We start from the raw sequence: 12,376 nt of genomic DNA, 5'->3' as shown, positions 1-12,376 counted from the left end.
AGGGATGCCATCCAATCATCTTATCCTCTGCCACATCCTCTTCTCTTCCTGCCTTCAATCTCTCATAGCATCAGGGTCTTTTCTAATGAGTTGGCTCTTTGCATCAGGTGGCCAAAGTATTGGAGCTTCAGCTTCAGTCATTCTAATGAATATTCAGGATTGATTTCCTTTAGGATTGACTGGTTTGATCTTGAGTCTAAGGGACTCTCAAGAGTCTTCTCCAATGTCACAGCTCAAAAGCACCAATTCTTCAGTGTTCAGCCTTCTTTATGGTCCAACTCTCATAGCCATATGTGACTACTGGAAAAACCATAGCTTTGATTATATGGACCTTTGTCGGCAAAGTAATGTCTCTGCTTTTTAATATGCTGTCTAGGTTTATCATAGCTTTTATTCCAAGGAGCAAGCATCTTTTAATCTTGTAGCTGCAGTCACCATCTGCAGTGATTTTGGAGCCCAAGAAAATAAAGTTTGTCACTGTTTTCAATGATGGATTCTCTCTTATTTATTTTTCAGAAGTTCAAAGAAAGTATATTTGTCAAATATGGTTTATTGATAGTAACAATTACCATTAACAAGGCTCTGTTGTGTCAGAATTTTATGTTGTTCTACATACACTTTTTAAGCCTGCAAGATAGGTATTTAATAGTCTTATTTTGTAAGAAAATATAATCAAGAGATTCAAAGAGTTTAACATAACACATAACAACTAATAAACACAGAAAATAAATAGAAGAATTAAGCTTCAAAATATGACTTGGTAACTCTATAAGCCATCCCACAATCAACATGCATCAACCACTGTTTGTTAAACTGACTTTTTTTTTTCTAGAAAGAATCAGAAGAAAATTTATTTGGTCACAGAGATTGGTTTAAGTTTCAGCTCTAATATTTACTTATGAGTAACCCTGGGCAAGTCTCTAAGCTATATTTTAGTTTTCTGATTTTCCAGTTAATTTCCCAACAGTAATGAAAATAGTATAACACTGATATATTTCCTACATATTAAACACTATTGTTATCAACATAAATAGCAATGGATGTTGTTGTTGTTTAGTTGCTAAGTTGTGTCTAATTCTTTTGTGATCCCATGGACTGTAGCCCACCAGCCTCCTCTGTCCATGGGATTCTCCAGGCAAGGATACTGGAGTGGGTTGCCATTTCCTTTTGCAGTGGCTCTTCTCAACCCAGGGATTGAATCTGCATTTCCTACATTGGCAGGTGGATTCTTTACCACTGAACTACCTGGGAAGCCCCAAATAGTAATGAGTGAAATCCAGACAAAGAATGTCAAATAAGAGTAATGGGCACCAAGATGGTCCTTGTGTGGGAAATTTTTGTTAGGCATGCGTATGACTTTTAAGTGCATCATCTTTGAAAACTTCTCAGAAAAGGGACATCTGAGGACATTTGAGTCATCACAGACAAGTCTTAGGCTACATGTAGCCCTGTGATATACTATGCTGCAGTCCATAAAACATCTCTGACCAAAGGAAAAAAAATATATTCTCTGTATATTCAGGAAAGGAAGAAAGATATGCTTATTACTTTAGAATTCACTTAATAACAAGTTTACTGTAAACAGAATCCAGGACATATCATTACATTTAAAAGCACAAGTTTTAAAATAAACAGGCAACATTCAAATCCTAGCTATACCTCTCAATGATGGCATGACCTTTGATAAATTACTTAATCATAATCTTTATGTGTAAATTTTGAAGTTAATAACTTCTGTAACAATTAAATTAGCCAGATTTATAAATCAGTTAGCACAGGACTTGGTTGCTGTGTAGCAAAAATTTAAGTGCCTTTGCCATTACTATCTTTATTTTGAATTTCCATTTAATTAGAATAATATTTAAGTGCAATAGCAAGCAAAAACTTTGGTAACTGAGAAAAATAAACATTCCTCAACCCTTATCTAGGCTACCATTTTTAAAAAAGCTTTTAAAAAGTTAAGACCGAACTCTCAAAGACATGAAAAGACTAATATCATTCTTCATCAAAGATTTTGTTACCAGCAATACTCTGCATAAAATGTCTATTTCTCTTATAGAATGAACTTCACAATAATATTTAACATCTAATACAAAACCTGATGCCATTGGAGAATGCTATAGTATCTTCCAATATCATAAGTGAACCAGGAGCAAAATAAGACGGATTAATTTCAATTGTACTGTTTTGCTTAATTCTTGGATTGTCCGCTTTCTAATTGAATTTATTAGATTTCTTGAGGGAAATAAGTAAAATCAAGAAAACTATCTGCTTAAAGCTATTTTATTTCCCTTAATTCTGCAATTTATAGATATTTCTTATTCCTCGGCTGCTATGTGGTTGATGATTCGAGAGGGTCTTGCTCATACATAACTGCAGGCAGACTGCTTGGCCTAGAAGAGTTCAGAAAGGAGAGCCTCTGTCTGCTCCATGTGGCTCTCATTCTCCAACAGGCAATCCTAGACTTTTCTTTACATGAGCAAACACAGGATTCCAAATAGTAGTAGAAAAGCAAGAACCAATGCACAAACATTTTCTAACCTCTACTTGGGTCTCACTTGCTAATGTCCCTTTGGATGATAGCAAGGCAGATGGTGAAGCCCAGTTAGGAAGGGTGAAAAATTAGACTTTACTTCTTGATGGGACAGATGGGAAAGTGATAGTAGAGCTGTGAATAAATAAAGGGATGTGCAGAATCTGTGGTAAATTCTGTACTCTCCCATACTAACTGAGCCTGTTGAAATTGTGTATCTGAGTTATGCTGCATTTGTGTGTGTGTTAAGTCTAGTCAGTTATGTCCAACTCTTTACGACCCTATGGACTATAGCCTGCCAGGATCCTCTGTCCATGGGATATTCCAGGCAAGAATACTGGAGTGGGTTGCCATGCCCTCCTCCAGGGGATCTTCCGAACCCGGGGACTGAACCCACATCTCTCACACTTCCTGCATTGGAGGCAGGTTTTTACTACTAGTGCTATCTGCGAGGCCCTGAGTTATGCAGCATATATTATTAGTTTTGAGGTTTTGATAAAAGATTTAAGGGGAAATACAGACTTATGTAAACTTGTACACAGACTAAAAAGCATATCATAGGTAATAATCTAGAAACAGAGAAAAATGAACCATACACTGATTGATAGTATATATTGTGAAAGGAAAAATTATTACAATAGGTGGTTTGTTAGTCACTTTATCTTCACTATTTTACCTTATATGTAACCTAACCCCATATATACGTTTCTTTCTTCACATTTTTTTTCTATAGGACATGTGGCTTTGAATAGAGATTTCTGAGTATATCTAGTGCAATGTGCTAAATATCACTCTTATTCTGTGAAAATTAATTATGTATTAAGCCATTCTTCCGAATGACCTTTGTGTAATATGTCTTTGGAACTGTATATAAAAAGAAAAACATGGCTCCTTGACTTGCAGCATTCACAATCATGCAAAAAATATACATGTACACAAGTAATTGTAGTAAAGCGTGGCACACAACTTATCCATCTAACTAGAATGGTTGAACATAGGAACTCAGTCCACGTTTGTAGAATTAATGGATGTTGTATGGATGGAGAGGGTCATTCATTTCAGAGAAAATAAGTAGACTATTGAATAGCTACTCCTGTGAGAGCAGAAAGGTTAAGGCAATCTGAAAGAGCATCCAAGGCACATCTGCTGAGTTCTTGAAACAGGTCATTTTCAAGGTAATGATTTAATCAAAAGAACTTTATTCCTGACAACGATTCATGCATCTTTAGGAAAAAAATAAAATAAATTTACTACACAGGAAAAGTTCTAAAAGTAAATATAAACCTGAAATGGAGTGGCATTAATAAAATATTTTAAAATGTATCAATGAACAGATGATCAGACCTGGATTTTGGTCGGAGAGAGAGCAATTACAAAGAAAAGAATCAAAATTCCTAAGTTGTAGAAAATAGTCATGGGGTCCAGAAAAAGGAATATGACAACAGAAATGATGATGAGGCAGTAGATAATATTTCTTTTTTTTTTCTTTTTTTTTTTTTTTATTTTTTTATTAGTTGGAGGCTAATTACTTCACAACATTTCAGTGGGTTTTGTCATACATTGATATGAATCAGCCATAGATTTACACGTATTCCCCATCCCGATCCCCCCTCCTACCTCCCTCTCCACCCGATTCCTCTGGGTCTTCCCAGGGCACCAGGCCCGAGCACTTGTCTCATGCATCCGACCTGGGCTGGCGATCTGTTTCACCATAGATGGTATACATGCTGTTCTTTTGAAACATCCCACCCTCACCTTCTCCCACAGAGTTCAAAAGTCTGTTCTGTATTTCTGTGTCTCTTTTTCTATTTTGCATATAGGGTTATCGTTACCATCTTTCTAAATTCCATATATATGTGTTAGTATGCTGTAATGTTCTTTATCTTTCTGGCTTACTTCACTCTGTATAATGGGCTCCAGTTTCATCCATCTCATTAGGACTGATTCAAATGAATTCTTTTTAACGGCTGAGTAATATTCCATGGTGTATATGTACCACAGCTTCCTTATCCATTCATCTGCTGATGGGCATCTAGGTTGTTTCCATGTCCTGGCTATTATAAACAGTGCTGCGATGAACATTGGGGTGCACGTGTCTCTTTCAGATCTGGTTTCCTCAGTGTGTATGCCCAGAAGTGGGATTGCTGGGTCATATGGCAGTTCTACTTCCAGTTTTTTAAGGAATCTCCACACTGTTTTCCATAGTGGCTGTACTAGTTTACATTCCCACCAACAGTGTAAGAGGGTTCCCTTTTCTCCACACCCTCTCCAGCATTTATTGCTTGTAGACTTTTAGATAGCAGCCATCCTGACTGGCGTGTAATGGTCCCTCATTGTGGTTTTGATTTGCATTTCTCTAATAATGAGTGATGTTGAGCATCTTTTCATGTGTTTGTTAGCCATCTGTATGTCTTCTTTGGAGAAATGGGAGAAAATAATAGCAAATGAAGAAACAGACAAAGGATTAATCTCAAAAATATACAAGCAACTCCTGCAGCTCAATTCCAGAAAAATAAATGACCCAATCAAAAAATGGGCCAAAGAACTAAACAGACATTTCTCCCAGGAAGACATACAGATGGCTAACAAACACATGAAAAGTAGATAATATTTCAATATTTGAACATATAAATAACAAATGAGGCTGAAGATTTAACTAAATTGTAAAATATTTAGAGCTCATCATTTCCTTAAATTTCAGTTAAAATGTATCATCCACCTAAATTTAGTGCATGTACTGGATTACATGGATTAGGTTTGTAAGGAATGACATTAAGGAGAAGAAGAAACAGTATTATAAATTCAAAAGAATAAATATCCCCATCTGCCATCAACAGCAGTTTCCCTAAGAATTTAATTTAAAAGTGAACAATGATACAGGAAATCCAGCAGTTTGTGGAGTTAGCTCTCTTGGAACTTTTCTGATTTGAAATAATGTAGAGATGCTTTTGGTTTGAAAATTTTAGATAGACTATACTACACTGTAAAGAACTTGCACTCCTTTCAAAAGAGATTTAAAAAACATGTATGGTCTTCACCAAAACCAAATAATGTTATTTCTAATGATTTTAGATAATTTGAAATCTGTAAATCTGGTATGAGACCAAATGTGTTTCTTTTTCTCTGCAAAATATTATGTAAGATAGTAGATTTCTGTGATGTACAATTTGGTTCTTAGATATATTTGTTCCTTAAAAAAGTACTCTGATATTTGTATTTTGCTTACTGTTATAGAGACACTGAAAAAAAAAAGTGTTTACTTTGAAGTAATTCTGTTTTATTGGTGCATTAAAAATGTGGTGCAGGCTAATGTAGAGAATTTAGTCTGTCACTTTAAATCAACAGTGATCTACAGAACTAAGCAGGTCAAGCATTGTTCAGGATAACTTTGTAACCAATCATAATGCCACATTAAGTACTTACAGGGTGTTATTAAGCAAAGAAAACCTCATAGGGAAAAGAGATCTGTTGAAAACAGTGGAAGGAAAGCTCCATAAGCAGATACCAAAAAAGCATTGTCTCAATCTAGAGCTAATGCAGCAGGAGATGGAAAATTGAAATGATAAACAATACCAGGTGCTAATAGATGTTTTAATGATGTGCACATTTCTTTAGAAAGACTTTCATTTCTATAAAAATAAAAAAAGAAGAAGAGAGGGAAAGACAACTCTTTCAGGAGGGAAGTTTGCTAATCTGAATAACTAAATGTGTCTGACGTTCCCTAGCCAGCTATCAGAAATACTTTTATCATTTCAAATTGTAAAAATGAAAAGAACATGAGATGGGTAATTGTTTGTGTGTGTGTGTGTGTGTGTGTGTGTGTGCATGCACGCACCTAGTACAAAATGAGATTGGACCTATTTGTAGTCTACTTTTTGTAAATGTCATTTGTTGTTGGTTATATTTTAAGGTGAATTCATTTATTAATTATCACATATTTCAAAAAATATTTGTTGTCTACCATGAGCCACATACTGGCCACAAATTAGATATGCAGTGCAGAAAAAAAAAAAAAAACAAAAAACAAAAAAACTAGATACAGTTTTGGTCTCTGCTCTCATGGAACTTCATAAAACTTGTATTCTGGTAAGGGGGATCTCTAAAGGAATATTCCTGGATGCAAGGAAGCAGAAGTACCCAAATGATGGAAACCAATGGTCAGATGAAATAGTGGAGTGGATGGCTGCTTGCCTAAGAGGATTCGACAAAGAGCAGCTCTGGTGCGCTGCAGACGCTCCTGTGGCTCCACCATCTTGGCTGTACTTCAGAAGCTGGTATCGTCTCTGCTTCTCTTCAGTGGTTCTGCTCTGTCTCTCTGCTCCACCAATTTTCCACCCTTGCTTCTCATTCTTCTGACTTCTGTTTCTGTATCATATTTTTAATTATACAAAAGAGAGACTCAGGTTAGTTAGTACCAACTGTGTCAACCAGGATTTTAATTTGTGGCAACAATATCCACTGTAAATATTTTAATTTAAAATTATTGTGCAACTCACAGAAAATGCAGTAGGGAGCAGAGACAGAAACGGACTAATGCATACAAAAACAGTGTTCAAGTTACCTACACAGGACACACTTGGCAAAGGGCACAAATCCTACACAATCTAAACACTGGACGTTGTTCTTACACAGATGGATGTATCTGCTAGTTCCCTCATAAGGACAGATTCTCTGCCCCACATGCTTCCTCACAAAATTCTCTAAACATAAGAAGCCTATTCAGATATGGTCAGAGATCAAAAATCCATTATTACACCCACTGCATTTTTCTAAATGGAAGACTCCAACTGGACTGAGTTTTGGTGCAGATAAGTTGCAGGTCTCTTGACTCTGTAAAACTGTATTAATTTTGTTGTTTTGGAACCATTACTTCATCAACTTATGGGAGATAAATGTGGCATAGTCAAAACAAAAAGTTTGCAGAAATTCATCTGTAACTGTATATCTGGAAAAAAAAATACTATAGACAATTAGAGTTTCTTGGATTTGGCTCCAGTAATAATAATATGGAACTTAATAATTTCTCATTTTACACCACGTTTATGGAACAATGGGCCTCCCAGGTGGCCCAGTGGTAAATATATATATATATACACACCTGTCAATGCAGGAGACACAAGAGACCTGGGTTCAGTCCCTGAATGCAACCCCTGGGTCAGGAAGATCCCCTGGAGTAGGAAATGGCAACCCATTCCAGTGTTCTTGCGTGCTAAATTCCATGGACAGAAGCACCTGCCAGGCTAGAGTCCATGAGGTCATAAAGAGTCAAACATGACTGAATACACATGCATGCAAATATAATATAATGTATTTTTTAAAAGCAATTCTATTGCATTCCATAAAGCATATATAGCAAATTGTGAAAAATACATTCCATGCAATGATGAAAACAAAAGAAAGATCAAAGGAAAGCACAAGTTGTGAAAATAAAATAAGCCCCAAAATGAATTGAGGTAGAAAAAAATTGTCTTTATATTTTACGTACATTCTATCTGTGATCCCCAAATTCTCAAAATTATATTCTGAATATTCTAGAATACACTGCAGATAAGGAAGCCTGACAAGTTGCATTATCTACAATATTCATAAATCCAAACAAAACAATATGGATTAGTCAATATAACAGTTACTTTTAAAACTTAAAATTTTTAAAAGTTTTGTTTCCAAAAAGAAAAATAGTTCCCTGTGAAACTTCATGAAAGAATTATTATGAAAACAATACAATAGTGGAGATAAAAGTTTGTTTAATATATGTATGGGTTTCCTACAAGCAATCCTTATACCATCTATAACTGTAAGTTCTAGGATGTGTCAGAGCATAGTTTCGTTAAATAAAATTACCAACAATCAATGCACACACCCTATATGCACAATTAACTAATGGTCTTCCCCAACAAGAGGAGAGATTTCAAATGTTCCATAATTTTGATGTTCATAAGAAGATACTCCCTCAAAGGATATCATGATCTCCAAGGGGTACAATGCATTTTGAAACCATATTTAATACTTATATCATTGAAAAAATAAATATTGTACAAAGCAATATTTGACAGATCTTACTCTGTAGATCTATACAGATTAGAGAATGAATAAGCACTAAAGAGTGTCTGAAAGATACTGCTGTAGAGAAAGTGATTGACCACATACTTTCAGAACAGAGTTTTTAACTATGAATCATTTCAACCATTCAGCAGATAGGAATCAGAAGTAATTTTGGGCTATATTCATCACCAATTATTTGGAGCACATGCTTTTTTAATGTTTTTTATGTTCTAGCAACCTGATCTTGATTTGCCGGCCTAAATAAGACAAGAAATCTGGAAGCAGTTTTCACATTTAATACAGCACAATGTAAGAAGCTCTTACTATACACACTCTGTTCTTAATTCTTATGTTACATAAATCCATATTAGAAGGCAGCTACTCCTATCACAGTTAGAATTTGATGATTAATATAGTTATATTCTAATCATTCACCAAGAAGGTACTTCAAAATAGGTGACTTTTAAGAAGTTAATGTGTTCTTCAGCCAAGTATGTGGAGGATGTAAAATGGTCAAGAGAGTGAATATTTGAAGGAGAAAGTACAGATAACTACCAAGAAATCAGGAATAGTTGCCTGTCCTTACTTTGGCATTGGAAATGGAACTTCAACAAAATCATTGCAGTTATGCAAAGAAAAAGGAATTTGTGTATCCAGCCTAAAAATCCAAATATTGTTATGTAGGTAAGTGAATCCCGGATAAACCTGACAATGGATATTCTTAGAATAATGGATATATTGGTGACTCTTAGGAGGCATATATAGTCAAGAATGAGGACAGCTCGCTGAAGCAGCAGTGTTTCATCCTACAGAAGAGGACCACCTGAAGGAGTGAAACAGGCTTGAGAGAGAAGTAAAGAATCCCACCTACAATGCAGGAGCTGCAGGAGACATGGGTTCAGTCCCTGGGCTGCATCCCTGGGTCAGGAAGATCCCCTGAGGAGGAAATGTCAACCCACTCCAGTATTCTTGCCTGGAGAATCGCATGGACAGAGGAGGCTGGTGGGCTCCAGTCCATGGGTCACAATGAGTTAGACGTGACTGAAGCAACTTAGTACACAAGCCCGAGAGAAATGTTATCTTTGGATTCCTGCATTCAACAGGAGTAAGGAACCAGTGGTAGGGGGGATGAATACAGTGTCATCATAGATACAACTGGTAAAAAGCGCTAGTTATAGGGGGTGTAATTCAAAAACAAAAATAGAAGAAACATCGAAAGTAATTATTGACATGAATCAGCCAAAACCACTACAATATTGTAAAGTAATTAGCCTCCAACTAATAAAAATAAATGGAAAAAAAAAAAAGTAATTATTGAGAGAATGAGTCAGTTTTTAGGTATGTGCCAGGTCAGAGACTACAAAACCGGTAACCGTAGAGTGATTTTGATCAGACTAAACTCTTATCCCAGTCCTATCCTTAATAGGGATGGAGAAAGATCTGGCGTTAAAGAAGAAAAAGTCAATAAAGTCCTCTTTCATGCTTCAGGGTGTCGTGCTTCCTGACTACAGAAGTTATTTGAAAGGAGAGGGAAGAAAAGTTTTGGTTTGAATAAAAAACGAAGTGATTATTTTATGAGTCTGGACGTTTGTAATTGTTTAAATGTTAGACTATGTTCTCTAACTTAAAGGATTACAGAGCTTTTAAATTACCTAACAATGAGCATAAAAATAATGAGGGCTATACAAATTTTCATCTAGGGACAAGAGAAAGAAGAAATGCATCAAAAAATGTTAAGGGGCACTGGAATTAAAAATATAGCTTCATTTATACTACATCCTATAAAGCATGCTTGTTTATATATCTGGGGTGTGTGTATGTGTGTTTCTTTTTTTTTAATATTGGAAATAAAATATTACACATCACGATCATTTAAATGTTGAAATTATCTATGAAGGAAAGAAATTTCAGTTTCATTCAGTTTTAAAATATTAGCAAATCACTAAAAGTGAATTCTGGCAGAGGGTTTGCATCATGACCCAGTGACCATTTAGCAATCATATTACTTGTGGATAAGAAAGAAAAGAGGCTGCATTCATATTTGTTTACAACATTACAAAGTAATAGCAGTTCACTCTTATAAATCCCAGACATCTGTACTTATTCAAGAATATCATCCTTGCAAACACACTGATAAGCGCACTTCTATTTTTTTAAGTATCATAAAACTATTGATGCCACACCTGAGGTCAGGGAAAGTGTTCAAAAGATTGAATTCAAAAAGACTGAATAATAAATAAAAAGTGAAGGTATTTTGCCTCTATTATGTGTTCTCTTCACACCTGAATCCAACAAAGCATGCATAAATATCTATCTCAACCAAACAGGGCAAAATTTATAAACAAAATGAATTTTGTTTTTCATTCTGTGTCTACATCACTAATTTTCTTTTATTACTTCCAGTGCATATAGCACCAATGAAATAACCTCAGGAATGAAACTTGTTATAAAAGTGGGCTTTAGGGTGCATTAAAAAATGATTGTGTGTAGACAATAGCACGTTAAAATGGGTTTTCTTAGGAACAGATGCCAGCTGGCAGGGAATCAAGCACTCTATTGAGTTTTGTAACCAAGACATTTTATGGGTGTACTACAAATACAGTGTTATATATAGGACAATTTATTGCCAGTATTGTTATGGAAACAATTCAAAACTTCTTGTGTAAATACATTTTTCCTTTTGCATTTTTATTTGTATCTAGTAAAGAGAGTCTATTTCAGGGTTCCTATAGCAAAATAATGGTCATTAGTAGAACCAAAAGTAGATTGGTTTATGTTGAAAGCAAAACTAAAAAAAAAAAAGCACACACACATGCACATACTGAGAGAAATATTTGTATAATATACTCAGAGGCGAATGACTTATAAGTGAAAGGTAATTTTAAGTAAGGTTTCTCAAGTGCAATACATTCTCTATATGCTTTACAAAGTTTCTGTATCATTACATGTTATAAAAAATGTTGTATGTTGGAAACTTTGGTTCTATTAATGGTTCAAGTGGCATGCCATTTAGAAAAGATGTAGAAACACAGAAGCAGGACAAGTACCACTTTTTAAAATCACCATATCAAAAATTTAGATAGGCCTCCATGTCCCATTGAAATTTACTATTTGATATTGCTAAATATAACTAATTCCTTAAGAAAGCCTAATCTTACATTGTAATTGGACCACAATACAATTTTGGCAATGATCTTAAAATAGGATTTGATCAGTGTATTATAGAATACTTGGCCCGTCCCATTCTTCTTGCATTGTAAAATTATTAGTTATGTTAGCAGATATGAGTTATCTCAATAAGATGAATGAAATATCCTGAAAAACCTTTTCAATTGAAAAGGAACAAAACCAAAAGAAAACAAAATCTACCTCTTGAAAACATTGAATACAATATTTTGAAGTCTTTAAAAATGTATATGCAGATTTGTGGCCTTCTCAGGTGGTGCTAATGGTAAAGAACCTGCCTGCCAATGCAGGAGACATAAGAGAGGCATGTTCAGTTCCTGGTTCAGGAAGATCCCCTGGAGGAGGAAGTGGCAACCCACTCCAGTATTCGTGCCTGGAGAATCCCATGGAGAGAGGAGCCTGACGGGCTACAGGCCAGGGGTCTCAAAGAGTCAGACACAACTGAAGCAACTTAGCACACTTGGAAGCATGAACACACACAAGGCACGCACACAGGAAGATATGCACAAAAGTGAACTCCACCGGAGCCACAATAAGCAGCAGCAGGATTTCACAATGGAAAGCTCTTGTTAAACTGTGCACACCCTGAAGCACTGGTCAATCTTTCTAACCTTC

The sequence above is a fragment of the Dama dama genome, chromosome 29 (genome assembly GCF_033118175.1).
Source record: "Dama dama isolate Ldn47 chromosome 29, ASM3311817v1, whole genome shotgun sequence".
In the NCBI taxonomy this organism is placed as follows: Eukaryota; Metazoa; Chordata; class Mammalia; order Artiodactyla; family Cervidae; genus Dama; species Dama dama.
Note: the sequence above shows the minus strand (reverse complement) of the source record.